We start from the raw sequence: 20,369 nt of genomic DNA on the forward strand, positions 1-20,369 counted from the left end.
AGTAGACCCATCCAAAATACAAGAGGTCATGGATTGGAAAGCCCCAACTTTGGTTCATGAAGTTCAGAGTTTTCTAGGGTTAGCAGGATATTATCGTCGTTTTATTCCAGATTTTTCAAAGATAGCTAAGCCTATGACCAGACTACTTCAGAAAGATGAGAAGTACAAATGGACACCAGAATGTGAAACAGCTTTTCACACCCTCAGAACTTTGTTAACTACAGCACCAGTGCTAGCACAACCAGACATTGAAAAGCCTTTTGATGTATTTTGTGATGCATCGGGAATAGGTTTGGGATGTGTGCTTATGCAAGAAGGAAGAGTAATTTCATATGCTTCTCGACAATTGAGAAAACATGAAGTCAACTACCCTACACATGATTTGGAACTTGCAGCAGTTGTTCATGCATTAAAGATATGGAGACATTACTTGTTGGACAATGTATGTCATATCTATACTGACCACAAAAGCCTCAAGTATATCTTTACCCAGCCAGAGCTGAACATGAGACAACGAAGATGGTTAGAATTGATTAAGGACTACAATTTAGAAGTGCATTACCATCCGAGTAAAGCTAATGTAGTAGCCGATGCACTCAGTCAGAAGTCCCATTGCAACACTATGGAAGCATTGTTGGAAGATGGATTCAACTTATTACATCCTGCTGTACTACATAATATCACGATCAGTTGTTCACTTGAGAGCAAAATCATAGAGCTACAGCAGACAGATGTAGAAATAAGTCACATCAAGAGAAAAATGCAAGAGTAAGAAACCAAACATTTTATATTGGACGAAAGAGGTGTATTATGGTTTAAGGACTGACTAGTGGTACCAAAAGACCATGAGCTGAGGAATCAAATTTTAGATGAAGCTCACTCGTCCAAATTGTCCATCCATCTGGGTAGTAGTAAGATGTATCAAGATTTGAAAACCCGTTTCTGGTGGACTAAGATGAAGAAAGAGATCGCAGCCTATGCTGCTAGGTGTGATAACTGCAGTAGAGTAAAAGCTGTCCATATGAAAACTGCTGGATTACTTCAGCCATTGCCTATTCCAGGATGGAAATGGGAGGAAATCAGCATGGACTTTATCACAGGCCTTCCAATGATGCCACAAGGTCATGATTCAATATGGGTAATTGTTGACCGTCTCACCAAGTCAGCACATTTTGTACCAGTTCACACAACATATCACGTGGGAAAATACTCTGAGTTATATGTTTCCCAGATCATGAGACTGCATGGAGTACCTAGGACTATAATCTTAGATCGAGGACTATAATTCATAGCTCGTTTCTAGGAACACTTACACCAGGCTTTGGGAACCAAGCTAATCAGAAGTTCGGCATATCATCCGCAAACTTCAGGACAGACAGAGCAAGTGAACCAAATCCTAGAAGATTTACTTAGAGCTTGTGTTATATCTTCAAAAGGTTCATGGGAGAAATGGTTACCTTTAGCTGAGTTCTCCTATAACAATAGTTATCAAGCGAGTATCAAAATGGCTCCATTTGAAGCCTTGTATGGCAGAAAGTGCAGAACTCCATTGAATTGGATTGAGCCCGGTGAAAGGAGATACTTTGGTATTGACTTTGTCAATAAAGCCGAAGAGCAAGTACGTATCATCCAACAACATATGAAGGCAGCTCAATCAAGATAGAAGAGCTATGCCGATAGAAGAAGAAGACCACTGACTTTTGAAGTGGGTGACTATGTATACTTGAGAGTATCACCCATGAAAGGTGTGAAAAGATTTGGGATGAAAAAGAAGCTTTCACCAAGATATGTAGGGCCATACAAAATTTTGGAACGAAAAGGGAATGTTGCGTATAAGTTACAACTTCCACCAGAGATGAGTGCAATCTTTGATGTGTTCCATGTTTCCTAGCTGAAGAAATGTCTTCGAGTACCAGAAGAAGCTATTGCACCCACCAACGTGCAGCTTTAATCGGATTTGACCTATGAGGAAAAGCCAATTCGAGTATTAGAGGAGATGGAGAGAGTAACATGGAGTAAGATTATTAAGTTCTATAAGGTGGTGTGGAACAATCATAGTGAACAAGATGCTACGTGGGAAAGAGAAGATTATCTACGAGAAGTTTATCCCGCCTTTTTCCAAGAATGGTAGGTCTTGCAAATCTCGGGATGAGATTTTTATAAGGGGGAGGGGCTGTAACACCTCGGGTGTTAGCCTTGCATAACTTGACTTGCATAACATAAGCATGATCATCAAGCATTCATATATAAGCTTTGACATTTGAAACATTCGATTGAAACATATGCAACATTCTTATTATTTCATGTTTCCATGTGTATGTGCATATGATCATAAGTGTAAACATGTAGATGATTGTGTGACCTTGCAAATAACTTAAACATGTTTAGAATATCATCATGAACAATTTTGGTATTTATGGCTAGGGCTAATTAGGTCATTAAGTCATAGTTTGAGTATGTATCATCATTTGAATGTAGCTTGTTTGACCAAGTTTGAACTAGGTGTTAGAGACCTTGCATGGAGGAAATCACTAAAGCAAAGTTGTAGTGTTTGACATAAGGAACAACTTTTATTTTTAGGTCATTGACTGAATCAGCTCCTAGCATGCTTGAATAGGTCCCACAAAAATCAGCAAAATCAAGATTTCCACACTTAACAAAATTTTGCTAAGTCTAGGATCACTGACAGCCTGACAAGCCGACCTTGAGCATGATTTTACTCCATCTCGGTTGCGAATTAGAACTAGATTCTTGAACAAAAGTTGTAGCTGGTACATGGTTCTACAAATCTTATTCAGACAATTTTTACCTAGGAGCCACAGATTAGCAGTTAATTGAATGTCAAAACTCATCGTCAGGCTCGGCATTCCTTGACTGAATCGACTGAATCAAGTTCTTTAGTGGCTGACCGTTTCAGGCGCTGATCGCCGTGTGGCGCGGAGTGTGGCCGCGCGTCGCCAACGCCTTGCCCACCGCGGCTAGGCCGGCCAGGGCGTGCCTTTAACTCACCCCCGTTCGCCCGCAACGCCCAGCGCCCTCATTTCGCATTTCCCGACCTCCTTCTTCGCCCACAGCGCAGCCGCCGAGCTCCCGCAGCACCAAGCAGCTCCACCGTCGCCGTAGCCAGCACCAGCCCGCCCTCATCCCTTCTCCACCACTGCAACCTCTCCACTCTTGTCTCAGCGACTCACCGCGCCCGCACTAGCTCGCGGAGAGCGCTTGGTAAGCCACAGCAACGCACACGCTCTCGCTGGAGCTTCACCACCGAGTTCTGTCATCGTGGCCACGCCGTTGTAGTCTACCATTCCACGCGATAGCTGATGCGCTAGGTTCACCGTAGGACACTGATGCTCATCCGAGCTTTAGGTCAGGCCACCGAGGTCATCACCGACATAGCGCCATCGTCTAGCATCACCGATCTGCCATGGCCGCCGCCGTCGTCACTAGAGTCGATGTTAGGGTCGGGCAAGTGGTGCAAACGATGCGCCTCGTCGAGTAGAACGTCTGGTGAAGATGTCACCGTCGGCGAACTCGCCGCCGTCGAGTTCTAGCCGCGCCTGTAGAGTAGCGCCGCCAGCTTTGTTTTTGTCTTGCTGACCGGTGGGGTCAACTGACCAGTGGGTCCCGCGTGTCAGCGACTCCATGTTGTAAAGCCAGTTCAGTTTGAATGCAGATTTCATATGTTTTGTAATTTTTGTATCTTCAGTTTGGTAGCTTCAAAAATTGTGAAATAAATTTGGTAGTGCTCCTTAGGAAGTTTAATATTTAGGAAAAATAAGTTCTTGACATTTACAGTAGAAATTTTCAGAGATTTAAATAAGGATTTGAAATGTGCTTTTGAATGCATTCAAATTTGTTTATTTTATATCTAAAGTTCCTGTGCTCCAAAAATTATAAAATTTTTGTGGTAAGCTAGTCTTAGCATATGTGAAGTCTGGTAAAAATTTGAGGACCAGTGGATGTGTAGATTTATAGTTATAGATTTTTCTTTTATGAATAGTTAATCCTTGCATGAATTTTTATAAATTAATTATGAATCCAAAATTCGTGAAAATTTTTGGAGGTAATCCTAGTAGTATATGTATGCTAAGAAAAATAGGAAATCTGTTGCTTGACACTTTTCAATAGGGTTTTCCATTTATGCTATTTCAAGCCTTGCTTCCTTGTCATTTTTGTATAGGATGTTCTACTTAGTAAAATGACATGAAATTTTTATAGTAGTCCTTTGATAGCATTAGTAAGGCACTATAAATTTTTGAGAATTTATTAAGTACATTTGGTACATGTTTATTATTTAACCTAGATATCTAAATAAAATAATAAAGGCATTTAAATAAATAGTTTGGACTTCACCTTTATATTATCTGAAATGTAATTGGTATGCTTAAACTGTTGGTAGATATTATGTTGTCAAATTTTGAATAATTACCTGAAGTAGAAGTATTGTTACTTTGTATTGCATATTGAATAGTTTCCGAATAGATTCTGTAGTTTGAGGAGTTGCATGTTGAAAATGATGTGTACTGTAAAAATGATTAATCACAAAGTTGTAGAGAATTTGATAAGCTTTCCAGAAAGTCTAGAATCACTGAATTTGGATTAGTAGAACTCTAGTTATGAGTGAAACAAGTAGCTACTATTTTGTAGCATAATCGATGCATTGTGGAAATAGTTAATTAAATAATCGAGAAAAAATATGCACCTACTCAATAAACATGATGCACTTGTTAACATATATGCATTCGTAATACTTATGTCATACTCATGCATCTAGGATCGGAGGAAGAGATCATGTTGCTGGAATTTGAAGAAGCAGAGGAAGGGAATCGGCAGGAGGATCCGCAAGCCGCAGCTCCCGAAGGCATGGAGCAGAACCCTGAAGAGCTTCCGGAGTGCCCTGACCACCGCCCTACTTCCTTTCTGCGAGGCAAGCCCCGAAGCATTAAAAGTCTCCTAGTAATTTACAAATGTTTACTTACGTACTTATGATTGATGCATTAGGTTATAAGAGTTGAATGGAACCACTTGGTGCATGCACATTCCTTGTCTAGATATTACAACTTTAATCGGTATAGGTCTAGGATCGAATATATGCTAAGTCATGCTTAGACCGGTAGAAGTTGGGTGATGTCCTGTCACCTGCGAGAGATAGGTGGATACCAGAGCATGGTTGGCTATATCTGCTATCGTAGAACAGAACCATGGGGTAAAAGTAAATCGAGACCGGGTGGGAGATCGATAGAGAAGCAACAAGACATGGAGGTCTTGGATATGGATCTATCCCCGTCTATGTCAATCAAGGACCGTACCATTGTTGGAACTTCTGACAAGATTGAACGCATGCCTCTCACTTAGCTGGCCGGATAACTCGTTCCGACCGCAAAGCCGAGTAATTCAACTCAGGCCGGGACCCGTTCTGTTGTGCGCTCCTTCTAGGGAACGATCAGACTGAGCCCAAGGATAGGCTTGGCCTGAGCATCCTGGCATCTGGTGTTCCAGATTGTGCGGCACGGTACGGACCCATGAAATGTGTACCTGAGTTGTACCAAAGGTGACCTAAGGCTATCATGGCTAGTAGACCTGGGTTTGTGTTAGGAATAAATTCTCAGCTGGTTGAAATCGATTCGAATCATCGTTTCTCCTGGATAGTGAGAAACTTGACTAGCTCCAACATCGTAATAACTGTGTTATGAAACATGATGGTTCGAATGAATATGGAATTACAATACCTGCTATGGTTACTATTGTATGCTTCTAAATGATATACCACATGTTTGGCATAGGATAGTTGCTAATCTAGAAATAGATAGTTATAATTAACTTGATAAAGGAATCATAATTGTACAATGGGTCAGTTGCCTTTTACGCAAACTATTGTCAAGTTACGTCCACTTATACAGCCTTGCATAATCCTTGGAGTCATTTTATTTCTAGTTCATGACGGGTAAGTCTAGCTGAGTACCTTCTCGTACTCAGGGTTTTATTTTCCCATTATTGCAGATGGCACTGTGTATCATGGTTATTGCAAGAGTTGCTTCTATCCCGCTGTGGATGAGGAGTAAGCCTTGGGCAGGCTTCTTTATTAACTCCTATCCTTGCTTTTGTGGACCGTGATCCGACTTGGCACTGTATCAAACTATGTTGGAAACTTTATTTTCAAACTTAATTGCTTCCGCTTTATTTATCAAACTTGGTTTATAATAACTTTTATTCGTACTCTGATGATAAAATGTATCTGTGAACTTTATGTAATATGTGGCATGTATGTTGAATCCTATACAATCTTGGTTGTTGTAAATCATTTATCGAGACCCATCGTGGTACTCGATGGACTACCGGGTTTATATGGGTTCAAGTTTGATAGTGCGACCGCTTGCAGGCTGCCATTGTACTTGTACTCTTATAAATTGGTCAGTTCTGTGACATCTAACTCATTGCATATGCATTTAGGATCTAGTGGAATGCTAACACCCTTGAAAATATTTGTGAAAATAGGCTAACACATGTGCACAAGGTGATACACTTGGTGGTTGGCACATATGAGCAAGGGTGAAGAAGTTAGAGGTGAAAAGGAGTTAGTCTCGCTGGTCACAAGGTGATCAAACGCTGGTCCTAGAGGAATCGGCGCGTCCGGTCAGTTGTTACAGCGAATAAGCTAGCGTCGATCAAACGACCGGACGCTGGGTCGCTCAGCGACCGAACGCTAGCGAGGTGTGTCCGATCCTATTATTAGACAATGCACAGAGGCTAGGGTCTCTGACCGGACGATGGCAGGGTCCGGTCGTGCTTGATCGGACACATCTGGTGGGCAAAAGGCGTTTCTAGAACCTTACTAGAAACGACCGGACGCTGGTGGCTCAACGTCTAGTCAGTTATAGCACAGCATCTGGTCAACTCAAGTAACCGTTGAAGTCAGGGCATGTGGCTGTCGTCGGGCGACCGGACGCTGGGGTCCAACATCCGGTCAACTTGACCGGAGCGTCCGGTCAGCCCGTGTTGTGCCCAGTGAAGGGGTACAACGACTCTATTTCATGAGGGCTTCTATTTAATCCCCATGGTCGGATGAAACTCATACTTTTGGCAATTTTCATTGACATAGCAACCTTGTGAGCTTAGCCAAAGTCCTCCCACTCATCTCCATCATTAATTCATCATCTTTGTGAGATTGGGAGTGAATCCAAGTGCATTGCTTGAGTGATTGCATCTAGAGGCACTTGGTGTTTGTGTTTCACTGTGGATTTCGCTTGTTACTCTTGGTGGTTGCCGCCACCTAGATGGCTTGGAGCAGCGAGGATCATCGAGCGGAGGTTGGTGATTGTCTCTGGCTCTGATCGAGGTGATTGTGAGGGGTTCTTGACCTTTCCCCAGAGGAGAGCCAAAAGGTACTCTAGTGGATTGCTCGTGGCTTGTGTGATCCTCATCTTGTGTTGGTTGTGTGGCACCCTATTGAGGGTTTGGCGTGTGAAGCCAATTAGCGCGTGAACCTCCAAATGAGTGAATCACCACAACGAGGACTAGCTTGCTGGCAAGCAAGTGAACCTCGGTAAAAAATCATTGTTTTCATCATTGATTCTGAGGTGATTGGTCTTCATTGTTATTCATCCTTGTGATTGATTGGTTCCTTCATCTACATGGCGGTATAACCTTCTTGATCACTCTCATTACATTACCGCAAACTAGTTGTCAAGCTCTTTAGCATAGCTAGTTGTGAGAGCTTGCTTGCTTTTTGAGTAGGCTAGCGCAATACTTGCTTCGCCTCATAATTGTCTAACCATTTTATTAAGTGTTGTTGTAGAAATTTTATTAGGCTATTCACCCCCCTCTAGCCATTAGGACCTTTCAACTATTCAGGGGTATGAACTAGTAGCTTCACCTAGGTAAGTATAATGGCTTAGGTGTGGTGCACATTTGTCAAACATAGCACTAGGTAGCTCAAGGATAGTCCACAGATCAATTGAAGTCGATGTTGTTCACAAAAGTTGGTCAAATTTGAAGGAATGGAGACTTGGATATTGACCAGACGTAGTACCGGATGCACAGGTGTCGCATCTAGTCAGCAGTATAGTTCATGCAGCAAGGAAGTCTTCTTGATTAGATGTTAGTTCCTTGCCCAGACCGGACGCGCAGGTGCCGACCAACTGTAGCAGCAGGGTATCGTTGCAGACAGTTCACCGGACATAGAAGAGGAAAGTGATCAGAATCATGCATAGCTGCGTTCGGCAACAACAGTAAGCATCCAGAGAAGAAAATTGCTGACCGAACGCATCAGATGGGTGGCGATCTGACGCTGGATAGAGTCCGGTCTCTGTTATGGTCTGATGACTATGCTGGCGTCATATAGCTGTTGGCTACTGACTAGATGCATCCAGTCACTTTGACCTAAGCATCATCCTAATGGCTAGAGTGGGGGGTGAATAACCTAATAAAAATTTCTACAATAATACTTAGCAAACCGGTTAGACAATTATGAGGCGAAGCAAGTGTTGCGCTAGCCTACTAAAATTGCAAGCCACCTACCATAATTCTAGTTTATATAGTTTCTATCCACACAATAGCTATATCACTACACTAAGTTAGTGCGCTCTCAAATGCTAACTAAAGAGCCACACTAACCAAACTAACAAGATCTCACAACTAGCTATACTAAAGAGCTTGACAACTAGTTTGCGGTAATATAAAGAGAGTGAGCAAAATGGTTATACCGCCGTGTCAAGGAAGGAGCTAATCAATCACAAGAATAAATACCAATGAAGACCAATCACCTCAGAATCAAATGATGACACAATATTTTTTTACCGAGGTTCAATTGCTTGCCGGCAAGTTAGTCCTTGTTGTGGCGATTCACTCACTTGTAGGTTCACGCGCTAGCTGGCATCACACGTCAAACCCTCAATAGGGTGCCGCACAACCAACACAAGATAAGGATCACACAAGCCACGAGCAATCCACTAGAGTATCTTTTGGCCCTCCGCCGGGGAAAGGTCAAGAACCCCTCACAATCAACACGATCGGAGCCAAAGACAATCACCAACCTCTGCTCGACGATTCTCGCTGCTCCAAGCCATCTAGGTGGCGGCAACCACCAAGAGTAACAAGCGAATCCCATAGCAAAACACGAACACCAAGTGCCTCTAGATGCAAACACTCAAGCAATGCACTTGGATTCTCTCCCAATCTCACAAAGATGATGAATCAATGATGGAGATGAGTGGGAGGGCTTTGACTAAGCTCATAAGGTTGCTATGTTAATGAAAATGGCCAAGAGAGTGAGCTTGAGCCGACCATGGGGATTAAATAGAAGCCCCCATTAAATAGAGTCATTGTACCCCTTCACTAGGCACAACACGGGGTGACCGGACGCACCGGTTAGATCGACCAGACGCTGGACCCCAGTGTCCAATCGTGCGATGCACGCCACGTGTCCCCTTTCTTCAAACACTGAGCGCCCAATCGCATCGATCAAGTGATGACTGGACGCACTGCTGCGAAGTGACCAGACGTTGGACCTCAGTGTCTGATCGTTTCCAGTAAGCATCCAGAATAAAAAAAATCACGACCAGATGCGTCCGGTTATGCCCGACCGGACTCACCCAGCGTCCGGTCACTCAGCGTCTCCTCTGTGAGCTGCCACATCAGTAGGACCGGACGCAAGCCTCCAATGTCTGGTCACTAAAACACCCAGCATCAGGTTAGAGACCAACGCCAGTGTCTTTGCTGCTACTACTGACCGGACACGCCGGTCCTACCAAGACTAGTGTCCGGTCACTTACAGTGACCTCTGTATTTTCTGTATAGGGCACCAGTGGCACCGTTAGACTGTCCACACTCTATGGACAGACACTCCACCAGTGAAGTTCCTAACTCTTGCTCAAATGTGCCAACCACCAAGTGTATCACCTTGTGCACATGTGTTAGCATATTTTCACAAACATTTTTAAGGGTGTTAGCACTCCACTAGATCCTAAATGCATATGCAATGAGTTAGAGCATCTAGTGGCACTTTGATAACCGCATTTTGATACGAGTTTCACCCCTCTTAATAGTATGGCTATCGATCCTAAATGTGATCACACTCACTAAGTGTCTCGATCACCAAAACAAAATGACTCCTACCATTTATACCGTTGCCTTGAGCCTTTTGTTTTTCTCTTTCTTCTTTTCAAGTCTAAGCACTTGATCATCAACATGGCATCACCATCATCATGTCATGATATTCATTTGCTTCACCACTTGGAATGTGCTACCTATCTCATGATCACTTGATAAACTAGGTTAGCACTTAGGGTTTTATCAATTCACTAAAACTAAACTAGAGCTTTCAGTCTAGTCACCCTAAAAATGTTGAGTTGGACCTCAACGGGTATGTTTTGAAGTAGGGAGTATAAATACTTCTCCCACTCATCCAACTTAGCTCTCTTGCCCATTTGTTCAGCTGAGGAAACCATTTGGTGTGCAAGAAAGAGCAAGAGCCTAGTGGAGCGATTGAGATTTGCTAATCCAAGATTAAGGACCTTATTAGTGCATAGAGAGTAGCAAGTGTGCATCCACCTTTCTCATTAGATTTGTCTTGGTCAAGTGAGAGTTTGTGCTTGTTACTTTTGGTGATCGCCATCATCTAGATGGCTTGGTGGTGATTGGAAGCTTAGTGATCATCCGTCGGAGCTTGTGGATGACCCAAGGCATGGTGTGAGAGATTGTGGGCGATTCATCACGACAGAGTGTCGAAGAATCAGCCCATAGAGAGCACTTGATCCTTGTGCAGATCAAGGGGAGCTACATCCTTGCACGGGTGCTCCAATGAGGACTAGTGGGGAGTGGCGACTATTCGATACCTCGAAAAAACATCACCACGTTCCTCTCATTCTCTTTACTTTGAGCATTTATATTTGAGCAATTCAATTTATGTCTTTACATTCTTAGAATTGCCATGCTAGAGTAGGATTAGAACCTAGGGGGCTAAACTCTTGTGCGGTAGAACAATATAAACACTTCTAGGCACAAGGGGATGAAATAGGCTAAGTGTAGGGATTAATTATTGCAAGGAATTTAGAATTAGCCCAATTCAACCCCCTCTTGTTCAGATAGTGCACGCGACCCCACCGATGTTGTCCTCATCCTTGTCCCTACCCGCGCAGCCAGCGGCTCTCACCATCTCGCCGCGCCACCCATCTTTGTGCCCGTCGCCACCCCTATGGCAATGACTGGCAGAGAAGGTTGAGAGGGAGGTGTTCTAGAGGGCACCATCACCCCTTGTCTGGTGGCACCACCACCCCTAGGATGGTGCCCACCTGGACGTGGCCAAAAAGGGCTAGAGCTAGGGTTGGCACCGCCAGTGATGATGTACACCGCCCTAGGTGCGATGGTGCACCACCAGGGGCATCACCACCCCTGTCCGGTGGCACCGTGAAAGTACAATCAAGTCCTAATTATGGGTTTTAGTGATAATGACCACACAATTAGAAAACTAATGACAAGTAGAGAATTCATGTTTGAGGATGCTACATGAAATGGAGGAGCCTCCCATTACAAATGTAGATGGCTTCAAACTCAAAGGAGGTTTAAATTCTTTTATATTTTGAATTTGAGTATAGGAAAAGTCATACTATAAAGGAGGACACAATGCTTAAGCTAATATATGCTACCAAGTGCTCAAACATATACATGCATCCTCAAATTCACAGCCAAGATAGTCTACACTTCACTCTTATCCTTGTTGTCTTGCGTAGTGCAACACTGTCGCACTTGAAGAGAGGCACTGTCGTAGTGTGGCACTACCACACTTGAGCCACGACACTACCACGACTTAAGTGACCGTTGGGGGCTAGGGGGGTATTTATACCCTTCCCTTTCCTCCCCAATGGTTCCCTGTCTCTTCTTCCTCACTCTAGCTCATCCAAAATAGAAAGGAGCCTCTCTCTCCCTCCATTAGTGACCTTGAGCCCTTAAGCAAATCTATTGATTTCCTCATCAATCCTTTAGAGAAAAGGGTCCAAAATTCGATTAGAGAGCAGCTCTATTGATCCTCTAACTCAAAAGAGCACTTGGTTTATGTTTTGGTCAGTGGTTGTGTTTGTTACTCTTGGAGCTAGGCTCCTAGCCGGCTAGAGCATCGTCCGTGGAGCTTGCCAACTTGTGTGGCAACCCCAGGAGGTTTGTAACCAACTCTTGAAGCTAGTAAACTCACCCTTCATCTCAAGAGTTAAGTGTCTTGACTTGAGAATGAGAAAGGGTTGGAAAGAACTAAGCCTTAGTGGCTAACCTCAACAACATGGAGGTAGGCAAGCCTTAGTGGCGAGCCAAACCACGGGATAAATTATAGTGTCACTTATGCTTGATTTACATTACTTGTATTTCATATTGTTTATTGAGATGATTTCTAAAGTTTCTAATCGATCTACTTGTGTGTGGTATTCCTACAACTTTTAGCTCTTGATCTGTGACTATCATACCTGCAGTAGGCTGAGAAATTTCTCCGATCTAAGTTTCCATTCACTGGTTTTGAACTATGACTCAAAATTTTCTGCAGGTGCGACAGTGCTGCCCTCTAGAGCGGTAGCGCCATAGGGTGAATTTGATAAAAGTTTGAGTATTTATTTTGACAGGCCTATTCACCCCCTCTAGGCCAACTAGAGATCCTACACACCGCCCCTTTTCAATAGAGAGCAGGGGTTCTAGAATTAGGCACCGTCACGGTCACCGCCACCCCATGGCGGTGTACTGCCCTATTTTTTAGAGAGCATGGTTTTTGGGGTATTGGCCGAGGTGGCACCGCCACCCCCTATCCGGTGCCGCTGCCGCCTATCTAGTGCCCCAACGGCTAGCCGTTGGATGACCATTGGAGGGGCATCGCCACCCCATGTCCGGTGCCACACCGACATATCTGGTGACCCTGCAGAAGCTGACTCAAAGGGGTAATGGCTCTATTTGCTTGTGGGCTATAAATAGAGGTAGTGGCCGGCCTTGGCCACTCTCTTGGCACTTCTAACAGCTGTATACACCCTTTGAGAGCAGAGCACACCACTTCACTCACTTGCACACTTGATTTTATCATCTTGAGTGAGATTGGAGAGCCTCTAGTGCATTGCTTAGTGTTCTAGCATCTTGTGGCACTAGTTGGATAATTTAGGCTAGTGGAGTTCTTGTTACTCTTAGTGTTTGTCGACACCTAGATGGCTCGGTGATTGGTGGATCATCAAGCGGAGCAAGGCGATTGTCTCTGGCTCTGATCATTGTGATTGTGAGGGGTTCTTGTGCCTTCCCTAGCGGAGCGCCAAAGGCAACTCTAGTGGATTGAGCGTGGCTTGTGGATCCTCATCTTGTGTTGGTTGTGCGGCACCCGGTTATGGGTTTGGCGTGTGATGCCAATTAGCACGTGAACCTTCAAGTGAGTGAATCGCCACAACTGGGACTAGTTTGCCGACAAGCAAGTGAACCTTGGAGGAAAAATCATTGTGTCTTGATTGTCTCCTTGGTATTCATTGATTGATCACTTACCACGGTGGTATACCTCTCTACCACTCTCTTGTATTACATTGTGCCTTTACTTGTGTAGAGCTTGTGGTAGTTGAAACTAGTTAGTGTAGCTCTTAGTTGTAGTTCTCATGCTAGCTTGCTCACCTAGGTGTAAATTAGTGACTTAGCCTTGTTGTGATATACTAGAGATCATAGATTTTAGAATTGGATAGGTGGCTTGCAACACAAGTGTAGTGCTAGCGCAAAATTTGCTTTGCCATCTTATTTACTAATCACTTGTCTTAGTGTTGTTGTAGAATTTTTTTAACATGCTATTCACCCCCTCTAGCCATTAGGACCTTTCAAGTGGTATCGAAGCCGTGGTCACCTTGATTTGAAGCTTAACAACCTACGGTGTCAAAATGGCTCAAATCAACAACACCAAGAAGCCACCCTAATTTGATAGCTTCAACTATCTCTATTGGAAGGCTAAGATGATAATATATATCAAGTCAATCAATAGAAATATTTGGAAGGTGGTGGAGACTAAAATTGAGATCGTCGATGAAGAGACTCCCACAGCCACCGAAGAGGTGCTACTCTAAAACAATGACATTGCTCTTAGTGCCATTCATGATGCTTTAGATGAGAGAACATTTGAGCAAATCAAGAACACTCATGAGGAATGGAAGAAATTAGAGGATTCATTTGAGGGCACTCAAGCCATGAAGGGTGCTAAGGCATACATTCTCAAGGAAAAGTTTACAAACTTCAAGATAAAGGAGGATGAGAGTGTGCCAAAGATGTTCCATAGGCTTCAAGTGTTTGTCAATGATCTCAAAGCACTTGGAGAAGAGGTGAAGGACAAGGACTTCTCCCACAAGTTCTTGAGACGCTTATATTCGAGATTTGGCACATTGATCACTATTCTAGTGAGGAGTGGTTTGGACACCATGACACCCACCAAACCAAGTGTTAGGAGATGTGATAACCAATAATACATATATAGATGATGATGAGAAAGAAGAAAAGAAGGAAAAGAAAGATGAGAACAAGAAGAGTGTGGCATTCAAAGCCACATCATCTAAGGGTAAGGCAAAGCAAGAATCATCAAGTGAAGATAAAGACTTGAGCTTTGTTGAGATGGATGATGAGAAGATGGCTCTCTTTGTCAAGAGATTTGACAAGTTCATTGTGAAGAAGGGCTACCATGCTAGAAGGAAGAAGTCTTCATCCAAGAACAAGAAAGAGTCGAGGAGGTGCTTTAAATGTGGAAGCAAGGATCATCTTGTTGCTCAATGCCCATACAATAGCGATAATGATGATGATGATGACAAGAAGAGCAAGAAGAAGGACAAGAATGATAAGAAGGAGAAGAAGGACAAGATGACCTTCAAGAAGAAGAAGGGTGGTTCATATGTGGTCACTTGGGATAGTGATGCTTCCTTAAGTGATGATGATGATAGTGATGATGACAAGACCACCAAGAAGAAGGCTCTTGTAAGCATTGCTATCAATGAGAAGCCTTCTCTCTTCGACACTCCATCATGCTTCATGGCTAAAGCCACTAAGGTATAAACTTGTGATGATGGCTGTGATGAGGAACATGATAATGAAAGTGAAAGTGACAATGATGATGAACCCACTAAAGATGAACTATTTGACATGTTAGAAGATGCTAAAGAATATTTTGACATTAAGAGAAGGGAATGCAAAGACTTGTGCAAGAAACTAAAAGCCCTTAAACAAGCCTTTGATGAACTCAATGCATCTTATGAGAGGCTAGAGGAAGCCCATGAGAAGCTTGGCAAAGCTCACAGGAAGCTTGAAAAAGCTCATTCCTCTCTACTTAATGAGCAAAATAAGGAGCATGTTGTAACATGTGGCAAAGGCTTAACTTGTGATATAATTGATGAATCATTCTATAAGCCTATCATTGTTGGTCTCACTAACCCTTCTTGTAGCCCTTCCACTTCTACCTCATCTAGTAGTGATGGTTTCACTTGTGATTCCTCACTAATGATTGAGAATGAGACACTCAATACAGAGGTAAAAGAGCTCAATCACACCTTGGCTAAGGTCTATGGTGGTGAGGACCGCTTGCTTATGTGCTTGGGTAGCCAGAGAGCTTCTCTCTACAAAGAGGGATTTAGCTATACCTCCAAAAAGGCAAAGCAGCCTTTGCTCCTCACAAGACTAGTTTTGTGAAGAACAATGGTCGGTTTTGCACAAATTACAAGCAAATTAGTCATGTGGAGCAAAAAATGCATGAAAAAGAAGTCTCAAGCTAATGTATCCTCAATTAAGCTTGATTCTTTCTATATGCTTATCAAGAGTACTAATGGTGTAAAGGCTAAGTTCATTGGTGCACCATGAATAGGCTCAAAGAAGAAAGCCACTTGGGTGCCAAAGGGCTTAGTAACTAACCTTTAAGGATCCAAGCAAGTTTAGGTACCTAAAAAGAATTGATCTTCTTTTATAGGTCAATTACAAAGTCGGAGGAAGGCATTGGGTTCTTGATAGTGGGTGCACTTAACACATGACTGGTGATGCAAGAATGTTTAACTCAATCAATACCAATGGCAATGATGGTTATGATAATATCACATTTGGTGACAATGGCAAAGACAAGGTCAAAGGGCTTGATAAGATTACAATATCTAATGACATAAGCATATCCAATGTGTTGCTAGTTGAGAGCTTGAACTTAAATTTGCTATCCGTGGCTCAATTGTGTGATCTTAAATTCAAATGCATATTTGGGGTAGATGATGTAGAGAGCATAAGTGTAGATGGCTCTAACTTAATCTTCAAAGGCTTTAGATATGAGAATCTATACTTGGTTGATTTCAATGCTAGTGAAGCTCAATTGTCAACATACTTGTTCACTAAGTCTAGTATGGGTTGGTTATGGCATAAAATACTTGGTCATGTTGGAATAAAACAATTGAATAGATTGGTTAAGCATGACTTGGTTAGAGACTTGAAAGATGTTGTATTTGAGAAAGATAAATTTTGTAGCTCTTGTCAAGCCGGCAAACAAGTTGGAAACACCCATCCTAAGAAAAGCATGATGAGCACTAGTAAAGCATTTAAGTTGTTGCACATGGATTTGTTTGGGCCAACACAATACACTAGCATCGGTGAAAATAAATATGGCTTTGTGATAGTGGATGACTATACTAGATATACTTGGGTATTTTTTCTAGTGGACAAGAGTGATGTGTTTGCAACATTCAAATCATTTGTCAAGAGCATTCACAATGAGTTTGAAACAACCATCAAGAGAATTAGAAGTGACAATGGTAGTGAGTTCAAAAGCACTAGAATTGATGAGTTATGTGATGAATTTGAAATTAGACATCAATTTTCGGCCAAGTACACTCTACAATCAAATGACATTGTTCAGAGGAAGAATAGAACACTCATTGATATGGCAAGGTCTATGCTTAGTGAGTACAATGTGAGTTAATTCTTTTGGGCTAAAGCTATCAACACGGCTTGTTATTATAGCAACAGCTTATATTGTCACCCATTAAAAGAGAAGACACCATATGAGCTTTTGAAGGGTAGAAAACCCAACATTACATATTTTTGAGTCTTTGGTTGCAAATGCTATATCTTGAAGAAAGACACTAGATTGGGCAGGTTTGAGAATAAGTGTGATGAATGATTCTTGCTTAGATACTCAACTACTAGCAAACAATATAGAGTTTGGAATTAGACAAGTGGTATTTTTGAGGAAGTACATGATGTTGTATTTGATGTCGTACACAAGAATTTCATTGGAACCAACTCATTTTCATAGAAAAAAAACACAAACACAAATCCGGCATTTCAAAGAGGTCTTACGCATTGCCTGTCATGCCTCAAACCACAGTCCCTTAATATAGCAAATAGTAGTAATAAACACGGTCGATATTACACTGATAAAATTAGCAAAAGAAATCATTGTATTTGCAGAACTACTGATTGTACGCAACAAATGCGCAATATATTCAACTGAGAGCTAGTGTAAAAAAACAACTTACAGGAAATACTACTGCCAAGCGCATATACAAATGTAATGTAACAGCTGGTAGGGCCAGGGTGTTCTTTTTTTCCACAGGTGGTGCCGGGCCGGGCGCGTCTGGTGAAATAAAAACTACATATTCGAGATCTGCGGGTACCACACCATGTGTCCATGAGACACCAAAAGCACAACTATCAGGGGTGTCTCCGTCTTTGTCATGCACCTCCAGTCTGCCTCTCCACTGTATCATCATCACCAGTTCACCACCACCACCTCTCTCTCACTTCCCTCCCTCCTCCCTCCTCCCTCCCTCTCTCTCTCTCTTTGGCAAAACGATGGAGAGAGTGAGCCTGCACTACTCGCCTGCTCTCACGGGGGTTCTTCCCAAGAGGGTGCAACAACTATTGATCTAGGGGGGCTTCCTCGATAACCCTTCAGGTAAGGCTTCATTAGATCAATCCTGACCTGCTGCATGTTGGTCCCAAGATCTTTGGAACGGGTGAGCCGACCGGTCATTAGCGTTCTTGCTCACTATGACTAGAGGTAGAAGAAAGGAGGAATAATAGAGAGCGGGAACACACAGCACAAGCACCAGTATTAGCTGGGGCTCTGTAGAGGAGGTGGCAAAACTAAACTCTCTTTCTTTACTGAGTTGCAGTGGAAAGCTACATATACAACTCTAGCCATCTAATCCTAGTACACAGACATGGTTGACTGTCATGCTGCTATAATGACTAGATGTGACAGCAGGGCTGACTTTATCACCTGCCCCTGTTGTGGCTACAATGCGGTAGGAGAGCCTTTCGACGCATGCCCTGCCATGCGTACAGGGGAGCAGCAAATTACTTTACAATTCTTCTCCTAATCCTGCTGCTAACCCTAGAACCTCCACCATATCGATCATCTTCTTTAGCTCCATGAACCGAAGACGGTCGAGCAGCTTGGTGAGAACGTCTGTGAGCTACCGACCAGTTTTGACGAACTCAATGATGATCTGCCCTCTATTGACATAGTCCCTGAGGAAGTGAAACTTGATGTCGATGTGCTTGCTCTAGTCGTGCAAAACCAAATTCTTCGCGAGGGCGATGGTAGGCTGGTTGTCCACCATCAGTGCTGGTTGGTCAGCTTCCACACCGGTCAGCTCGCCCAGCAGCCGATGTAGCCACACAGCTTGGCACGCCGTTGTGGCCGCCGCCACGTACTCTGCCTCGCACGTGGACAATGCCACCACCTTCTGTTTCAGCGACAGCCATGAGATTGGAGCCGACCCAAGGAAGACGAGCATGCTAGAGGTGCTCCACCATCTGTCGATATCCCCTGCCATGTCTGCATCACTGAACACAGTGAGCTACAGCCCACTTTCACCGGTCTTGGGGAAGACAATCCCCTGATCCACCGTCCCTTTGACGTAGCACAGCAGCCGCTTCACCATGGCCCAATGATCCTCTCAGGGATCCTCCATAAAGCGGCTGACGTAGCCCACGGTGAACGCAATGTCCGGCCTCATGTGGACTAGCTAGCGCAGACCGTCGATGATGCTCTGGTAGAGTATTGCATCTACCTCTACTGTGGTACTGGCCTTCGTCAGCTTCAGCCGCTCCTCTATCAGAGTCATGCATGGCTTGCACTCAGCCATACCGCTCTGCTCCAACAGCTTCGAGGCGTACACGCTCTGACCAGGCATGAGCACCTCCTTTCCTTGTCTCACCTCGATGCCGAGGTAGTAGGAGAGCGCGCCGAGATCGCTCATTCAAAAATGAGTCGCCATCTCGCGCTTGAAGCTATCAATGTCCTCCACACGCGCGCTGATGACTATCAAGTCATCCACATACACGCCGATGACGAGCTCCTCCTTCCCCCGTCGCCATGTGTAGAGCGTGTGCTCGGTTGCACACCACGTGAACCCAAGCTCGCCTAGCGTGGCATCAAGCTTAGCATTCCACGTTCACGGGGCCTACAATAGTCCGTAGAGCGCCTTGCACAGTCGGAGCACCCTGTGCTCCGCTCCCTTGACGGCAAAACCCAGAGGTTGCCTGACGAAGACCGTCTCCGCCAGCTCGCTATTGAGGAAGGCCGATTTTATGTCCAGGTGATGTACACGCCAGTCCTTCGCTGCTGTCAAAGCCAGCAGTAGTTGGATTGACTCCATGCGTGCTACTGGCGCAAAGACTTCCTCGAAGTTGATGCCCTCGTGCTGGACAAAGCCTCGGGCAACGAGGCACGCCTTGTGCTTAACAATGGCGCCGCACTCGTCCTGCTTGACCTTGTACACCCACTTCAGGCCGATCGGACGGCATCCTGGAGGTGGATCGATGGGCTCCCAAGTCTCGTTTTCCTCAATCACCTTCATCTCCTCCAGCATCGCCCGTCACCAATTTGCATCGTGCTCGGCCAGCGTGAACGTGGGTGGTTCCTCCGCACTGACAAGAAGCAGATCTAGGTCATTGAGCAGCCGACCCACCAAGCCTGAGGACCCTGTGCCGCCGATGATGTCGTCCAACCTATGGAACCGCACCTCCTCACCATCATGGAAGGCATCCATGAACTCACTGATGTCGCTTGGATTGAAGGTGAGACAAACTCAATCGGCGTCGATAGAGTCCCCTGTTCTGCCGGAGTGCTTGGCACCACTCCTGGAGTGGTTGGCACCACTACAGGAGTGCTCGGCACCAGTCTTGGAGTGGTCAGCACCACTGCAAGACCTCTCGGCTTCGCTACGGAAGCGTTCGACACCCGTCCTAGAGTGGTCGGCACTACTGCAGGACTGCTCGGCACTACTGCAGGACTGCTCGACACCACTCCTGGAGTGCTCAGCACCCCTCCTGGAGTGCTCGGCACCACCCCAGGATTGCTTGGCTCTATTGCTGGAGTGGTCGGCACCTCATCTCTAGCTTCTCCACCACCA

This window comes from Miscanthus floridulus, chromosome 11 (assembly GCF_019320115.1).
Source record: "Miscanthus floridulus cultivar M001 chromosome 11, ASM1932011v1, whole genome shotgun sequence".
In the NCBI taxonomy this organism is placed as follows: domain Eukaryota; kingdom Viridiplantae; phylum Streptophyta; class Magnoliopsida; order Poales; family Poaceae; genus Miscanthus; species Miscanthus floridulus.